The 18252-nt window shown below is 49.0% G+C and overlaps 1 protein-coding gene and 1 long non-coding RNA gene across 4 annotated transcripts in view; one reads left to right on the forward strand and one right to left on the reverse strand.

Moving 5' to 3' along the window:
- Nucleotides 1-18252, forward strand: part of GALNT14 (polypeptide N-acetylgalactosaminyltransferase 14) — a 190935-nt gene that overhangs the window by 103849 nt on the left and 68834 nt on the right. The window lies entirely within an intron of this gene.
- Nucleotides 5936-17621, reverse strand: LOC140685893 (uncharacterized). Its single transcript, XR_012059345.1, has 3 exons — nucleotides 17482-17621; nucleotides 9533-9599; nucleotides 5936-6219 (listed from the first exon to the last, which is right to left on the reverse strand). It is a non-coding gene; the product is annotated as an uncharacterized lncRNA (long non-coding RNA).

Raw genomic sequence — 18252 nt, forward strand, 5'->3', positions numbered from 1 at the left:
GTCTCAGAGATTATCGGCTCCCACCCTCTCACTTCCTGGAGGAGGAAAGAGACACAGGGAGGCTGAGAGGAATGAGTGGGCGCCAGTGCTGGGTCTAGAACTTGGCTTCCTGACCTCCACGTGCCCCGTTCCCCGCGGTGCCCTGTTCCCTGTGGTGCCCTGTCCCCCAGGGCCGGTCCCACAGAGACCACTTCCCGGTGCTCAGGAGGAGGTGCCCACCCCGTCCCTCACCCTGCTCCTCTCCTGCGGTGAAGTCTTGTTCCCGTTCAGTCTTGGGCTTCTCTTCCTCGGTCCTGAGGAAAGGGGGCTGCTCCCTGCCTGGATGGGAACTGGGGGCCCCCGCCTCCCTGTGGAGAAGGCTTCTCTCTGCTCTGACCTGGAGCGCTGGGACAGGGACCTTTGTGAAAGCCCAGAGTCTCCCATGAGCCGCCCAGACCCAGAGTAGTGGTTCCTCCTCTTGCTTTTTTGAGGGGAGGGTGGAGGGTGGGGGTCCTCACCTTCATGCTCATTTTATCCTCATCTTGATCTCTTTCACCTCTTAGTGAACAGATGTTATTTACAAGTCACTGATTTTTATACATGATATTTTCATTTAATCCTTAAACTCTATAAGATGGGAATGATTTGCCCCATTTTACAGATGAGGGAACTGAGGCTCAAATAGGTTACATGGCTTCCTCCAAATCACACAAATAGTAAGTGGTAGAGCTGGCATCAAAACCCAGGTCTTGAGAAAACTTAGGTCTATTTTTGCATCTTATTAACAGCTTTCATGACAGCTTATAGGGATATAAGCTTAAAGCCATTATCCACATTATTATTATTTTTAGATCGCCAGAGTCTATAACATTTTCACAGTTTTATATGAGCATTCCCAGAACTGTTTCATTTTAATTTCATAATTAAATAGATTCAGTGTGCCACTGGTTCTTACACTCCATTCCTGGGCTTTGTATTTTAACTGTCTCTTCATTGGCTGGATGTATATTTTAGTGGATTCCCCAAAATGGGCTCATGTGATCCTGGAGTTCTCTGATGGTGGGAATGTCAGTGCCTTGCCTTCTATGCTTGAACCGGTTAAGATGCTCTCGGGTCACACCTGGAGCTAGCCTTTGCAGGGATTCCTTTATTGTCCTCTGACGGTGAGTGTTGCTCCGGGAAAGTCTGAGGTCAGCAAACGGCGTCCCTTCTGTAGGTGTTTGTTAGTCCTGCCTGGATGCTTGGTGGTTTCTGTCTTCATCTTCCAAGTTCAGTATCTAAACCAGAAAACGTCTCTGGGGCAATTTCTCTGTATCAGTTTTTTTGTGTGGAACGTGGTGTGCTCATTTGTTGTGTAGATTCAATTTTTTTATTCATTTCAGGGACTTAAAAAAAAAAGATGAATACCTTTTTGTGCATTCCACCTGTGTCTCGGCTTCAGGGTCACCGGTTTTCTGATGTTGGGTCACCTTTGCTGTTTCTGCATGGTTTTTGTTTTTGTTTTTGTTTTTGTTTTTGTCTCCTTTAGTTTCTTCAGAAACTTGAGGGTTTCCCCTCTGCAAGTCATGGTGACTTGCCTAAAGGACCTGCTGCTAGTGGGTGGCAGATGGGGACGGAACCCTTTAGTTGGTGTCAGCAATTAGATTTTCTGCTGTGTCTGCTCTGCTTCTTGGAACTTCTACATTTATTTATAGGTCCTGCAAAAGCGTTTAGTGGTTCTCGATTTTATAACCCTTCATTTCATTTCTTTGTTTTATCATCTAATCTTCTAGCTCATGTTTTATTAAATTCATGTTCTTAAGTCGTTCTGTAACACGAAGCATGTTTGGGTAATTTCTTTCTGTTCCTTAGGTTATGTTTTGTTTCAGACTGGGATTTTTGGTTTATGTGTATGTATGGTGGGGTTTTTTTTTTTCACGCTATACTGCATTTCTTTGCTTTGTCCCCACCCGCCAAACCCCCCAGCTCATTGATGTTTGCATTGTTGCCCTGCAGTATTTTTTCAATTTGCCTTTCCTACTGACCCTGATTTAGGGTGAGTCAACTCTTAACCACTTTCCCAGCATGTTCTTTTTCTCCACCAGGTGTAGTTTGAGGGCTGGGGGGGTGGTTCTGTGTTCTGTCCACTTTCCTACAGCCTGGGAGCCTTGGCCAGGGCGAGGGTGGAGAGGCAGAGATGGCCTGAGGCTGGGAGTGGTCCTCATTAGAGTACCCAGAGTCTCTCCTGGATGCTCAGAGTCAGAGGGAAAACCGGGCTCCTACCTCTAAGGCATATGCAGTTTGGGAGAAGGCCCAATAAATAGGTAATTATAATAAGTGCCGTGACATAAGAGGAGGGGACACTTGTGGATTGCAGGGACTAGATTTCTCACCTTACTTTCATTACTAGTGGTGGCAATTTATTGTAAGAATGCCAGTTGTGTGTAGATTGGGATTAAGCCAGGTGAAGTCAGAAGTCCAGCAAAAGCCATGGTAAGGAACTTGGCCTTTATTCTGTCTAGAGAATCTAACTATATTTTAGAAAAGTCACTCCAGCAGCAGTGTGAAAATTAAGTACTGATCTAAAGACTTACATCCCCAAAGCCTATCAGTTGGTCAGCTCTATAAAGAGGCCAAAGAAACACCTTTTGTCCTTAGAGCTGGGGCACCATGGCCTGGAGAGGTTCCTGAAACAGGCTGACAGCCCCTACTCTTCTTTCTCCCTGAGGTGATTTCCTGAGGGTGATTTCAAATATCTTCAGCTTCTGGGCAACAGGTGAGGAACACCCAGCTTCCCCTCCCAGAGCTATTCCCTTGTGGGCCTCTGGAGATGCTTTCTAGAGCGGCCCAGATGGCAGCCAGGGCCAGAGTCTGCACATCTGGATAATATATCTCAAGGTTGTTGTCTTTCCAGCACAGCACAGAGCAGGGACCAATTCTGGGGTCCCTTTGCACAGCACACCTCATTACTGGGCTCAGCATGGGATGGGCAGACGCTGGCAGAGCTGGGGAATCGGCTTCGGCCCCTTAAAGGGTAGCTGAGAGGGAAGGAGGGAGGATATTATTGATTTCTTCCCTGCCAGGCAGGTCTGTCTTTGTGAGCTCATCATTTCAGGGAGGTACCCACTCCTCTAGACTGGACTTGAAAGCCAAGTGCTTCATAGGGCCCTGGGATGGCATTGGGTCCTTGATACTGTAAGCAGAAATTGGCATCTCTGTCTGCAAAGACAGTACTCTGGGTAGAAGGGCTTCTATCACATTGAAAAGGAGGACATCCATCCTCAAAATAGTTAAGAATGCCTCTCTATCTAACCCTACACTTGACAGATAGGGAAACTAAGCAGAGAGCCAGTGAACAGAGTGATTTACCACAGGATACAAGGTAATGACAGAGGGAGGTCTAAAAGCCAGATCTCCTGGCTCCTTCCAGGAATCCTCACTGCCCCTCTGCTGAGATCACTCCCTGCCCCATGGGCACACCATGTCGTCTTCACTTTACTAACAGATGAAGTGGTAGCTGCTATTTATTGAGTGCTTAGTGTGTGCACGGCCCAGTGCTCAGTGCTTTATTTAGTCTATTCGTTCACGAAACAGCATCATGATTTTACAGCATAGGCAGCCAAGGGGCAGTCAGCTGAGAAGGGGAGGCTCATCACTTGCCCAAGGTCACAGAGACAGTCACTGGAGGAGAGAGATGGCACTGTCAGCTCTTTGAGGGCCTCCACTCTACCCAGCCCTCCTGTCTCAGTCGGATCCATCCCTCCAGGCTCAAGCCAGGACTTGCCCCCTCCCTGAAGTGGCAGCCTGGCCTTGGCTGGTCTTCCCTCCTCTGCAGGTTCTTTGTAGGCAGATGGTCCTGGTTCAACTGTCAGTCCGGCTGCTTCCTTGACGGCTGCCCTCAGGCACGTTTGCATCTCCTCCCCTAGCTCTGCTTGTGTATAATGTGGGAATAATATCCGGATCTTGGGAATGTTAAGAGGATTAAATGAGATAATTAACATCCATTGAGTCATTTATTTGACACATATTGAAGAATCTACTGTGTGCCATGCAATATGCCAGCGATGATGGGCAAAACAGACAGGTTCTGCTCTCAGGAGGGTTATGGCCAAGTCGGAGAAGCAGGCATGAAATACATCATTAGACAACAGTACCTGGTACAGGCTGTGACTTCCACATTCTGTCAAAGATATGTCCAGGGTTCTAGGAGAGTACAGGAGGGGCTTTATTCAGCGTCAAGGTTCATGGAAGGCCTCTTCAAAGACAGACCCTTAGTCTGAGAGCTAATGGGTGAACAGGAATGATGGGATGAAGAATGGTCCAGGCAGCGTGCACAGCAGGTGTGGAGACCTGCGACGGTATGTTTGTTGGCTAGGATGGTCATTACAAAATACCACAGACTGGGTGGCTTAAATTGTAGAAGTTTATTTTCTCAAAGTTCTGGAGGCCTACAGCCTCAGATCAAGGTGTTGACGGGGCTGGTTTTTCCCGAGGCCTCTCTGCTTGGTTTGGAGACAACTGTCTTCTCATTGTGTCCTCGCGTGGCCTTTTCTCTGAAAGTGTCTCCCCCTGTTTTTATAAGGACACCGGTCATACAGGATTAGGACTCCCCTCTGATGGCTTCAGTTTAACTCGATCACCTCTTTGAAGGCCCACGTGCAGTCACATGAGTCAGGGCCCACCCATATAACCTCTCTGAACCTTAATTACCTCTCTAAAGGCCCTGTCTCCAAACACAGTTACATTATGAGGTATTGGAGACTTCAACAGATGAATTTGGGGGTGGGGCGGCAAAACTCAGATGGCAAAGAGCTCAACTTGTTTTACGAGCTGAAGACAGGCCAGTGTGACTGGAGCCAAATAAACAAAGACGGGAACGGAGGGTGGGATGAGGCTGGAGGATTTGCAGAGCCAGATGAGGCAGGGCCTGGACAGAGTAGGGGTGGTGTTCTGAGTGCAGAGGGGAGCCACTGAGGGGTTTTTAAGCCAAAGTGAGAGAGGATCAGATGTCATTAAGAAGGTGATTCCTGGAAATGGGTTGTTGGGGCCAAAAGTAGAAATACGGAGTTGGGGCCTATTGCAGTCAGTATTCCAGAGAGGAGTCAGTGGTGGTGGGGTGTGGTTGTAGGAATGGGGATGGTGGGGGATGGATGGAGACATATTTTGGAGGTAGAGTCAGTGGGATGTGGTGATGGGTAAGCTGTGTTGGGGGCTGGGGGAGTGGTACAGGTGATCCAAGTGAAGACGAGGGTGAGAGAGAAGGAGTGTGAAGGGTGACTCGCAGATCCCCAGTTGAGCAGCTGCACAGAGGGTGGTGCTCTTTCCTCCTGGAGGACAGACTGGAGGAGGTGCTGGTTGTGATGGGATGATCAGGAATTCCATTTGGGACCTACTCAGGGTGGAAGGCTTGTGAGACACCCAAGTAGGCATCGCAGAATTGACATTTGTTGAGTCTAGATTTTTTTGAGCTGAGAAAAGAGATCTGGGCTGGAAAGATACATGGGGAGTTACCCACCTGTAGAAGGTTTTAAAGATGCGGGAACAGAAGTCACCTGTGATGAGCATCTAATGACAACAAAAGAGGGACCAGGATTAAATTCACAGGGAGTTCCAATGTTTAGAAACCAGAGAGGAGGACAAGCCAGCAAAGGAGATGGGGAAGAGGCCAGAGGAGGAAAAGGTTGAGAAAAAGCCCTAGAGAAAGGGCTTCTGGAGGCCAGGAGACAAGAGCATGCGATGGGAGCCTCCCCGGGGGGCAGAAGTTGCTGAGAGACCGAGGAAGAGGAATGTGCCAGATCCTGGCTCAATGCTGGGCACCCAGTGGGCACCCAATCAATGAGGGATCCTTTTCCTTGCCACTCTCTCCTTCTTAATTTGTTCTCGTATTTCTGAATACTTGTTACCTTTTCCCTCCGATTACACTAAGAACCCAAGAAATAATGAAATGAATGAAGAAGTGAATGACAAGGGCAGCTGTGATGGGTAGTCTCCAGGGCAAGGTATCACTCCCCGCATCTCCCTCCTGCAGCCCTGAGCACTGATTTTGTCCGAGGGCCAGGGCCAGGCTGGGTGCAAGCTTCTGGGAAGCCAATGGCTCCTGTTTAGCAGGGGGCCCTCTGGGGGCCGCTTCGCATGCTCGTCAGGCATCCTGGCCTGAGCAGGACCGAGACAGTCCCCTTGGCTGCTAGTGCAGGGAGCCGCCTCCCCCAGCAGGTCGCCAGAGTCCCTGTCGCCTTTCCTCCCCGAGCGGTGTCGGCTGCACTGTAATCACACAATTACGATGCCATTAAAATGTCACATTTGGAGAAATCCATATAAACAAAGCATTAACAACCGCGTGAAAATTGTAGTCTTTACCTCTAATGACCCACTTTCTCTACACACCGCGCCCCCTCCCCCACCACAGCCTGACTCGGCTGCCATGTTCCCCAGCCTTGCTTTCAGAAGCAGATAAGAAGGTGCAGTCTTCGCTGCCTGGAAAGCCTTAACGTTTCATGTGCTGGGAGAGGCTCTTTGATGGAGCTGAAGACAGCCAGGCCAGGGGGACCCCTGCACTGAGCCACTTAGCGAATGAGACAAGAGGATGCCACGCCCGGTCCTCATGACGGAAGAGCCCTTGGAGAGAATCTGGTCCTTGGGAAACTGCGGAAAGCGACGGGTGTTGAAAAACCTGAGGGTTGGATTCATGCCATTGGCCTTGACTCTCTCCTTTTGGGAAGAGATCAGAGACTTAACCGGGTTACTCTCACGGCATAAGGCATTTCTGGAAGGAATGTCCTGTCCAGGGGCTGTGGGCCAGTGGGCCTGGATCCCTGCTACTGTGAGACCAGCCTGAGAACCTAAGTGGATTGAGAGGCATGGGGTAATAGGACTGACACTTATAACCTCATTCCTGGAATAGCGCTCTGGAAAAGTGGTGATACTGAATTTTCGTTGTCATCAGACTCTAACTTTAATACACTAAGGAAATGGATTTCTTACAGGAATCTTGTAGTGAGTGCTCTTATGAAGTAAACATAAGCAAGAGCAGATCTGGCCAAGTGATTATTCTCTTCCCAGTGTATTCAAATTGCAAATCGGACTCCCAAGGAATCTCATTTGCGGTTAAAGTGAGAGTACGCTTTATTCCGAGGAAGCAAAAAAGACCATTGTGGATGAAAAGATGTGGAATTAGTGTAGGGGAGGTTTTTTTACATTTTTTTAAATTGAAATATAGTCGGTTTACAGTGTGTTAATTTCTGGTGTACAGCATAGTGATTCAGTTCTGCATTCATATATATGTTCCTTTTCATATTCTTTGTCATTATAGGCTATTACAAGGTATTGAATACAGTTCCCTGTGCTACATACAGTAGGACCTTGCTGTGTATCTATTTTATATATAGTAGTTTGTATCCACAAATCCCCAACTCCCGATTTATCCCCCCTCACCCTGTTCCCACTCTGGTGCCACAAGTTTGTTTTCTAGGTCTGTGAGTCTGTTTCTGTTCTGTAAATATGTTCATTTGTGTCATTTTTTAAATTGCACATATAAGTGATATATGGTATATGTCTTTCTCTTTCTGGCTTGCTTCACTTAGTATGACAATCTCCAGGTCCATCCATGTTGCTGCAAATGGCATTATTTTATCCTTTTTTATGGCTGAGTAGTATTGAGTATAGGAGCGGTTTTAAGCATCACTCTGGCACTTCCCATAGCTCTCACAGTTCAGAATTAACCTGCACTGCAGAAAGGATCGGGCCACACGTAGGGCTTTAAGGGGTGGCCAAGAATGGTTGGTGATGAGCATGTCATTTGGGAAGCAATGAATGTGCTTCGTGAGGCAAGAGGGATGCCCCAGTGGATCTTGTTTGCATGAGCTAGGGCATTAGAATCCCTTCTTTATAGTTCATGCAAGGTCTGCAGACAAGCCTCGCAAGAGGCTGTAAAGATGGTGTGTATTTGGGACAAGCTCATAAGGATTTCTCCCAGTTTTTCGACCCTCTGCCATTATCACTTGCTGTGTCGCGTGCAGCACTGAGTTTGCCCTTAATTCAGCAAGGCAGGCGTCCCACCCCCACCCAGATTCAGCAGCCATGACGCCTGCTTTTGACATAAAAAGAGCCTTTTTCACTAAAAGCCAGCCAGCGGCCTCCATGGAGTCCTGGGAGATAAAGTCCTTTCACAGTTGTTCACGCTGGCCCCACACCTCCATATTCAGCAGCTGACCTAGTTTTGAGGGAGCTAGAGGATATCTGGATGTCACCTTATTTACAGAGCGGATAGGAAATGAGTGAGCTCTGGGCCCGCACTGCACACCTATCTGGGGAGATCTAGCCCCCACCTCAGAGGCGCAGAAGAGAGGAACAAATTCTCCCCAGCCAAGAGCTTGAGGTGTCTTGCTAATGTCACCTTTAGGGAATGAATGACAGGGCTTAGTGAGGGACATGACTCTGAAACTCTCTTTCTAGCCAGAAAATCCAGTTTAGTGCCTTTTGACCTGTGGATTAGGGGAGGTGTTTCCAGGATCGCCTCAGCAGAAAGAATATGATAGGGCTCCAGGTGGGTGCTGCCTCCCCTGCCATCTCAGGCAGGCACTGACTTTGAAAGCCTCACTCCACTAACGACCCTCTGCCCTTGCAGGTCCTGGTAAAGGATGTGATGGAGCCTACCTGCCTAGGCTTAATCCCCACACCTACGCTTACTAGTTGTGTGACCTTGGCCAGGTCCCTTTAGTCCTCGAACCTCAGTTTTGCCTTCAGTAAAATGCGGTTCGTAATAGCACTTGCTGCAGGTTTGTTCTGAGTATTCAATGAGTCGTTTTTTTTAGGATGGAGCCTGGCACACAAGAAGTGCTACAAAACTACTGGTTGTGGTTGCTGCTGGACTGCTGTGTCCAGTGTGCAAATTGGTGACCTATTCAAGTTGGTCCTTTTCCCTGACTTCCCACAGCCATGTCCATCTTGCGTTCTCCAAGGTCACCTTTGCCTGAGAAGAACCTAGAGGGAGATTTGGGGGTGCTGCAAACCTTGCTGAATACATCCCTGTGAGGATTCCCTGTGAGGATTGCTGTAGGACCGGCCATCTAGCCCTGGGAAGCCAAGTCTCAGCAGGCACAGAAAAGACCCTCTGGGTCTGAAGAGTCTGGAGGAGGAGAGGGGCCAGCGGGGAGCGCTGACACCCAGGCTCCTTGGCCATATGGGAGTCTTGGGGGCTCGAGCAGGTTCAGGCTTCTGACCTCATCCTTGAGATCACCAGGTCTTCCCCCGAGAATCACCTAGCACAGCTTCTGTGCCTGCCTCAGGCCTGCCCTCCACCCACGTGAAAAGGGAGTTAGCACAGAGGCCACACAGAGCTCAATTCTAGCCTTCCAAGCTGGCAATAGATAATCTTACGTATTACATTTTTTACAAGTAGTGTTCTGGTTGTGTCATTCTCATGGCCCTGTGCTCAAACACAAATCTGAGATGGAGCCTTTGGAGGGAAGAGCCCTCCCTCTGGATGTTCGAGTCCCAGGAAACACCAGCACTGATAATGACCTATTGCTTTCGTCACAGTGGGTCAGCAAGGAGGTGCATCCACTCACCGACTCACCTGAGGATGTAGTCAAAGTCCACATTTCTGCCACAGGGAAGGAAGAAGCTGACCGTAAACTCGCTGACTGTAAATTGTAAAATTGTACATTTTCTATTAGCATTCAGTCCCCAAAAGGAATAATAGTAACCACAGCAATGTTGACAATAATGTGTTACATATGCATGATGTTTGACCAAGCAATTTTTCCTGTCTTATCTCAGTCCTGAGGCTTAATCCGGGCCTGTAAAGTTGTGTGGGGTAAAGATTAGTATGATGCGCTGGATGGCAGAAGAAACCGACCACCAGAGATTGAAAGGATATGCAGAGCAGAGCCGGGCTCGGGGCCGGCTTTCCCGACCCCCATTCTCTTAAGGCATTGATGGGACGGTCGAGAGGAATTACAGAATCATCTGTGGTGTGTGAATCCCCTTCTCTGCCCATCTCCATCTTCCCACACACCAACACTCTTTGTGGCTGCATTTCTGTTCAGGTGAAATTGGCTTGAAATGTGCAAGGGCCCCCTTGAAGGAGAAGAGACATCACAAAAGTCGATGAACACTTTTCCCTTCGTTTCTTTCTTCCCGCCTTTATCTTTCTTTACCCTCTTCCTTTTATTCCGCCACTGTCCCCAGGTCACCACTGGGTTGGCCTGCATGCTAAATTCACCCCATGGGCATATTTTGTTTCACCCAAAGGGGAAGTTTAAGGCAGTGTCACTAGGTAGATGTTGTGCGGTGCCTGCCAGGTCTTTACTCACATTTCTGTTCTCGGTGACTCTGAAGGCATGTTCGTTTGTGACCCCTGCTTCACACCTTGGTTCAGTTCAGCCCCTTGAAAATCGCTTGTCACCACAGCTGTTCCATGAGGCTAATGAGATTTCTGATGATGTCTTCAGATATTTCTCAGCCTTGTACAGGTGAAGAGGGAGACCTCTTCTGTCACTGGGAAGTCCATACCTTGTTTTTCGTGGGGCTTTCTTTACCTTCTAGAAGTGGCCTCTAGTGAGTGAGGCTCTGACCACGAGGCCCCATCTCTGTCCTGCTGGAGGCTGCTTGGACCAAGCTGTTGGGCCACCCCAGGAGGAGCTGGCCTCCTCATCTCCTGCACCCCTGCCCTGGGAGACGGCTGCAGCCTGACCCTGGCAGACCTGCCCTCAGTTTGATGAGGTGACTCTGCCCAAGACAACTCAGCCATCTATACCAGAGACAATGTGTTTCAGGATCTGGTTCTGTCCAGCCCACTTCCAGTCCTTTCTCCCTGGGTCCAGGCCCTGTCCTTGGTCTCTCTTGAGCACTGGCTCAGGCTCTTAGTGTGTGCTGTCCTCCAGCATCGGCCTCCTGGTGACAGGCACAACCACCCTCCTTGTGCCACCGTGCAGTCCACCAAGTCCTCTTGCTCCTGAGCCCCATGTGCTTACTCTCCCTGCCCCCCACCGCCCACATCTTGCTCTGTGGCTCCAGAGCTAGAAGGAACAGAGGCTCCTCGTGTTCCCATGATTAGTTTCCTGCTCAAGTCTTTCAACACAAAGAGGATGCAGAAATCAATTGTGGAGGTGGGGGCTGGCTCTCTCTCCACCCTCATGCCCACCAGCAACTGGGAGGTGTTCTTCAAGCAAACAACAAGCCATGAAGGAGCTCTGGGTTTGGTCTTTGGTGGTGGACTGTAGAGGGGGTTGGGTAGGAAGGGAGCAGACATGTAGCATGAGAGCTCTCTCACCCCGGCACGTGCAGGGGGACCAGACCTGCTTCCCCAGTCATGCCGATTTATACTTCCCTGGCACCTCCCTCTCAGGCTAATTAGTAAGCAAATTAATCTCCATATAAGACTCAAATTGCATGGGATTCTTTTCTATTTTCTATTCCAGAAACAAAAGCTGGGCTTCTGTCCATTCAGTTAATCACATTATATTTCACAGTTGGAGTTTTCAGGCAATTATAATAATTATCAGAAATTCTCTTCTTCCAGGAAGCTCGAAGCATCCCCCAAAGCTGTATTTTGCACATGGTAGGCAACTGGGAAATAGGTGATGAGTATGTTTATTGGGGCAGCGGCAGGGAGGAGAGAGCTGGGGCAGGGGTGGCTCTTGTCACAGACTAAACGAGACTAAAGCTAGTAATAGAGAGGGTCTAGGTGTGGCGTCCAGGCTGTCAGACCTATCTTCTAGGCACCTGGCTCTTGAGGGAGTGGGGGTGAGAAGGAAAGTGGGGGAGAGAGACGGAAGGAGGTAGAAGAGAAGAATAAACTCATCCCCGCCGAATTACCTGCTACCTCATTTGGTCTGAGAAATAGCCCTTTCCTCCTCTATTATATGTCCATTCCATCTATCAAATTCTTTAAAGAGTGACTTTCATATAATTAATACTAACCATTAAACTACAACATTGAAGGAGCAATTGCCTAATTCTGAGGAAAATTTAAATTTATTACCAGCACCCGAGATAAAATGAATACTAAAGAGAAGGAGAGAAAACCGTGCGGAAGATAAATAGAAAGCCAAGTGGGATATTGACTTGATCCTTCTCCAGTGCAGGGTAATTTGGCTTCTAAAGTGAGTTAGATCATAATAAATTAAATTTAGATTTCTGCACATCAGTTAAATAACTCCCAAGACAGAATTCCAGTGAGAGGAAGAGGTGATAATACATGGTGGAAATATTAAAATGGAGATCTTATCTAATAACCCATAATTGATGTGCTTGTCCCTGGATGAGGGAAGAGGATTTTGCAGCTCTTTCCTTTGTCGTGAGCCCAGTTGGGTGAGTGAAGCGCTGGCGTTCCCCTCCCTCGCTGTTTGAGTTGGTCCTGCTCGCTGCGGGGAGTCTGTTACCAAGAGTCACTCCTCTCCCAGACCACTAGGCGGGACTTGCATAGCAGTGTTAGTGTGATGAGGGGCTATGCTGTCCTCTTCCTTCTCTCGACTGGCCCTTGGATAAAAAAGTCATTTCCCATCTGAGTGGACCGTAGTGCAAGTACAGATACAAGTACGAGGCACAAGGGTGAGCAAATCCTTGTACATCTTCCTGTAACTGTCCAGCAGGGGGAGCCAAGTGGTCCTGTTGATGGGGAAGGAACACAAGCTTGGAGGTCTGGAGTCCTGGGTTAGAGTCTCAGTCGTGAACTCACTACCTATGTGGTCTTGAGCAAGCTCCTTTCCTTTCTCGAGCCTCAGTTTCCCATCTGAAGAATGGGAGCAACCTACCTGGGCTGCCGGCTGCCTAGGGGTAATATAAATGAGATGTTCCACTGAAAATGCTTTGAAGATTGTAAACATTTCAGTTTGGCCTATTTGATTTGACTTTTTATTGTGATTCTGCTTTTTTTGTTTCTAAAAATTGTGCTCAGTTCTTCTTTTGTTCTTTGCTCATTTTTTATTCCACATTTTAACCTACATATGCTTAATTTTGTATCTGTCATTCCTGTGTCTGAATTTCTCGGCAGATCAGCATATGTCGTTCATAGTTTCCACTGACTCTCCCTTATAGTGACTCGTTCCCTTGTGTGCCCGATCACTTTTTATTGCAATTTCATCTTTTGGCGAGCTATGTGGGAATCCTGAGGGTCTACCTGGAGATGCTTTCTGCCAGATGGGATTGATTGCCTCTGCTGGGAGCCAGGTTACAGCTAATCTGAGACCATTTAGTCTCCCTTCTTGGCCTTAATTCTGGAAGACTCAGATCAATTTCTCTACCTTTTAAGAATCAGGCTTTCCTTTCTCAATGACCTTTGCCCTCAGGGCAGCCTCACATGTTGTCTTTACTCATCTTTCAACTACCCCAGCTCTGGCTTCAGCACCCTGTATTCTTCCCTGGCCTTACCCCTTCTCTCATGGTGAAGATTTTCCTAATAGAAAGCCCAGCAATGCATTAAAAACCATTGGGATTTATGCAGGATCTGGCTGTAGTTTTAGCATGAAAGTCCTCACAAGTATCTGGTCTGCCATGGTGCTGGAAACAGAAGCCCCCAGCGGAGGGGAGGCAGGAGCACTCCGGGTGGTGCTGGGAACCTAGTGGCTGCAGTCCTGGAGGATGAGATGCGTGGAGATTAGACACCCAGGCTGTACAGCTGGTGTAGAAACTGAGTCTACGGGCTTTGAGACGCACTTCTCAGTTGGGTGAACTTGGGCCAATTGTTTATCCTCCCAGTGCCACAGTTGGAGATTGGGGATTCCTCATTTGGAGACTGGGAATGCCATTTTCTGTTGTATATTTGGTTTGTAAGGGTGAGAGAGCATTTGGGGGTACCCCTCCATCACTCCTTCCCACTTAGGCCCTGGCACGGGGAGCCGGGATGGGTAGTTTCGTGTGCCCATTAAACGGCAGGCATGATAGAGGCACAGCACTTTCATAGAACAGCTTCCATTCGGGAAACCTGGATATAAAAGTTAGACTCTATTGTGGGCAATGACTTCCTTCTCGTTCAGCACGTATGGAAGGGTTTTCCATCCAGTGTTTGAGTTCTGTGATGAGCCCCACCTGACTTCATTTAATCTTGTTCTCCTGGACTTGGTGGATGCTTTGCTCTCCTCTGTGTCATTTTTTTCTGAGTTGCAAGTTTGATACGATGAAACTGGGGGTTGGGGGCTGGAAGACTTGGGGGACACAATAATTGCCACTGGATGTCTGAAGGGTATGAGAAAGAAAGCTCAGATTTGTATCAAATATGCCCAGGCATAAAGCCAGCCCCCAAAGGGAAATATTCCCAGGAGGCATATTCTGGTTCAATATTAGAAGAAAACTTCTAGGATTTATGGTCCTCTGAAGCTTGGAGTGGGCTTCTTGGGACCTCTGTGGCCCTGGCTGGACCCAGAAGGTATGTCCACTGCACAGTGGACTGTTAACGCTGGAGTTTCAAACATTGGCTGGATAGATGAATTATAAATTATATCATCTTTAAATAGTAAGTTTGATCATTTTTTTTCAATTATGACCTTATCCTGTGTGTTAACCTGTCACATTCCCACCTCCCTGTGGGAATCTGCCTACAGAGTTTCCCTTTCCTTGCCCTGGCTGTCAGGATCAAGCCCAAGCCCGCTGCTGGGGGGAGAATGACTGTCCAGAAAGGGGAGTGAAGAGCAGGTGGGGGGAAGGTGGAAGGAGAGGAAAGGTGAAAGTCATCCATTCATAGAGACAGACCCTAGTAATGAACTGGCCTGAGAAAAATGGTGGGAAACACAGAGATAGTATTCAAAGATGATCCAAGAAATGGCATTGAGGCTGTGGCAAGGCAGAGTCACCAAATGGTTGAAAGCATGGGAGCTGGAGCTAGGCTACCTAGGCTCCAAGCCTGGCTCTAGGACTCACTCCCTGTGTGACATTGGGAAAGTTACTCAACCTCTCTGTGCTTCAGTTTCCCCAGCTGTAATGGAAATGGTGATGTTGGTATCTCTTATTGTGGGGATTACATGTAAATATTGGGGACATTGGGATAGGTGCCCCCTCAAGCTGTTAGCTGTTTGTAGTGGGTGAGTCTGAGACGTTCACTTCAGGATGAGGCGCGGTTCAGAGGAGGACGGACGCTTTATCAAGGGCTAGAGATCTTCTCATTTTAAAGTGAAAAGGAAGAGGATTGAGTCAGAGAGATCCAGTAGTAGCAAGCTGGGGAAGGAAGGGAGGGAGACAGAAACATTAGTGGAAAATAGAGGCAGCTTCAAACCCTAACAGAAGGCAGGGCTACACCCGTGATTCCTGAACCGAATGATCAGCTTGACATTAAAGTGAGAGAAAACAGTCCAGGGGAGGATGGAGGACTAGGGATTCAGGATTTCTCACATTAGGAAGCGTGGTGGGAGGAAAGAAATGAAGCAACTTAACAGATGTGCTTTTGAGCTTTGGTTTTCAGTGCCAAAGTATTTAAGCGTGGGTCTTAGCCAGGGGCTTAGCCAACTTAATCAGATATTTTCTATTTAAAAGATCGTCTTTGTTTTTGTCTGTGGCATCATACTCATCTTTTGAAACACATCCAATCTAGACTGAATAAATTCTGGTCAGAAAGCCAAGCAGGGGCAGCTTGGCGGCCCCGTGGGAGTGGGCCCTTGGCGGGTCTCCTGGCTCTGTGTTCTCGTTTTGGAGAAGAGCCTCACTTCCCATGCTCGGAAGGTTTGTGAAGGTGAGAATGCACGTTCAGGTTTCCTGGATGCTCACACGAGCCAAGAAGCAACAAATCCAAAGCAGGAGTACAGTGTACTGTGCTCTGGGCCCTTAGAAGCTGCATGTGGGTACTGATGAATTGAAGAGCTTGGAAGCTAACTCCAAATTAAGACTGGAAGTCTCTGGTGAAGTCAGTGTCCCTTCAGAAATCCCGGAAGGACCGTGGTCACTCTGTTCTGGGGTCAGTCAGGGCTGCAGTGGCTGGCCCTTCCTGCAGGGACAACCCCCACTCCACTCCTCAGGGGGTTCTTTCTCTGGCCTCTCGCCCTCGGCAGAGAGGACATCCCTTATTCTGTCTGTGATAAATGGAACAATCCGATAACAGATGGTGGGAGGCTCTGGGGAGATTCAATGGGTGGTCCCTTCTCTTACTAGCTGTCCAGCATGGGCACTCCCTCTTCCCTCTTTAAGCAGATCCCGCTCTGTCCAAATGGGGGTTGTTGCAGATTCTGTGACAATACCTGCAAGCTGCTTTGTAAAACAGAAATTACTATTCAAATGGTAGTGTTATTTTAAACACAGCTTTACCATTGTCTAATACATCCAGATATCATTATCGGAACAGCAAGCTCACAGTGCAGGGAGATCCGCCCAGTGGCACCAGCTCTGCACACGAGACCCTCTGAGGGAGCAGTCTCCTCCAAGGATGCCCTCCACTGACAATTCAGACAGTTTCTCTTGCCAGCCTGGCTGCTGCTCTGGCTCGAGGCTCTCTGGAAGCTAGCTGAGTTCTTGTGGCACCATCTCCATGGATGACAGGGGTGCTTAGCTTCTCTAAGGGTGGCGATTGCCAGGCCAAGCATACCATCCTGCCTGGTGCCCCTTTGGCCCTGAGCCCCGTCTGGTGTGAAGAGTAGGGGTTGGGATGAGGCCAAGAGGTTGGTTGTGTGCCCTCTCTCTTAGCTCTGATGCCTCTCCGTGGTGCCGGCCCCCCCAACTGCTTCTCCAGCTGATGGATGGAACCATCCCCCCGGGCCCCAGCAGGCTTCCCCTCCCACCCAGTTAAAGGACCGAGGTCACCTCCCTACTGGTCTCTTCACAAAGTTCTCTTCCTTCCACTTCCATCCTACACAAGCAGCTGCAGACAGTCTCCCCTGACCTGCTTCCTATGGGACCAGCTGCATTCCAGGGTTTTCTTTCATTCGTGCTCTCTTCGCAGTCCACACCCTGGCCTCCCCATCCCTGAGCCATTCGGCCTTTGATCTGGACCTTCACTGCACATGTGCTTTCTTTCTGCATCTCTTCTTAAGCAGAGCAAAATCCCGGCTCATCTTTCAAGCCCTAACTCATTTGATGCTTCTTCTGGGAAGCTGTTCCCATTTTCCTTTCTCCTCTTTTGGAGGTGTCTTCATTCCCGTCTCTCTGCCTTCCATCTCCACATCTCCCCTCCTTAACCCACAGCACCGTGAGGGCTCACAACTTATTTTGAGAATTGCAGTGAATTCAACTGGGTGCCAGCCAGCAGAAGACAGTTCACGACCCTCTAACCCTTCCCAAAAGAATGGGATGTCAGAGTGGCCCCGAGGTCATGTTCCAGGCACAGGTGACAGCTGTCGGGCTGGGACATGGCACAGCCCAGGCTGCAGGTTTCCTACCCCCTCACATTCCCCCATGTAGCAACAGTATCACAGGACATTAATAAAATCAATTATTGGATAAAAATCACTGGTTTCCAATGCTTCATTTTGTGCTATTAGCAGGAGAATGCTGTTTCAAAAGGAGATAACAGAGAGAGAGAGAGAGAAAGGGAGAGATCAATTACCAGATAAGATCGCGTGGTGCCTGAGATGAATGTGCTCGCGGGCGAGCCGCCCCCCTTACCTGCCATCCGTGGGCTGAGCGCCTGCACTGCTGTCTGCAGTGCCTGCCCGGGGCCTTCCAAGTGCAGAGGAGCATCCTGGTCAACAATGGGTGGGTGGTACCCAGGCAGCTTCAGATACTTGCACGGCCACAAGTGTCAGTTACACATGAATGAACATCTCATTCTCGGTGATGATGCCAGCCCCAGGGCTGCAGCCTGCATGGTCCAGGTCAGAGCCTGGTCAATAGGTCCTTCCAGACACAATGTTCTTTTGGCTTTGATGAACCAGAAAGGTCTGAGCTTTGTTGATACAGACTGGCTCTCTCCTAGTGGGGGCAGTACTAGCCTCCACTGGGCAGTGGCTGTCAAGGGAAGCACCCAGCATGCCGTGGCCCTAAAGCCCACCCACCTCCTGTTGTCCATACAAAGGGTCTCATTGGCTGCGGAGCTGGGGTGGGCGGAGTGGAGGAGGCAACTCGGGCTCTGGCCAGGAGCTATCCCCTCCCTGTATCAGTCCCCCTGCCTTGTATGTGTGCACTGGAGGGCCCAGGAGACTGAGCTCTGCTTTGAGCTCTGCCTCAGTCCACCTGGACGACCTCAGACAAGCCAGTAACCTTTCAGAAACCTCACCTTCCCTCCTCCCCATAGGGTCTTAGGGAGGACAAAACGAGATCGTGAATGCAGAAACTGCCTTCCACTTTCTAAAGTGCTGTCTCCTCGTGTGGTGAGGGTGATTGCTTGCTCCCCTGTGGATGCTTTTTAAAAATAATCAGATTCCTGGGATGGAGGAA

The sequence above is a fragment of the Vicugna pacos genome, chromosome 15 (genome assembly GCF_048564905.1).
Source record: "Vicugna pacos chromosome 15, VicPac4, whole genome shotgun sequence".
Taxonomy (NCBI): Eukaryota; Metazoa; Chordata; class Mammalia; order Artiodactyla; family Camelidae; genus Vicugna; species Vicugna pacos.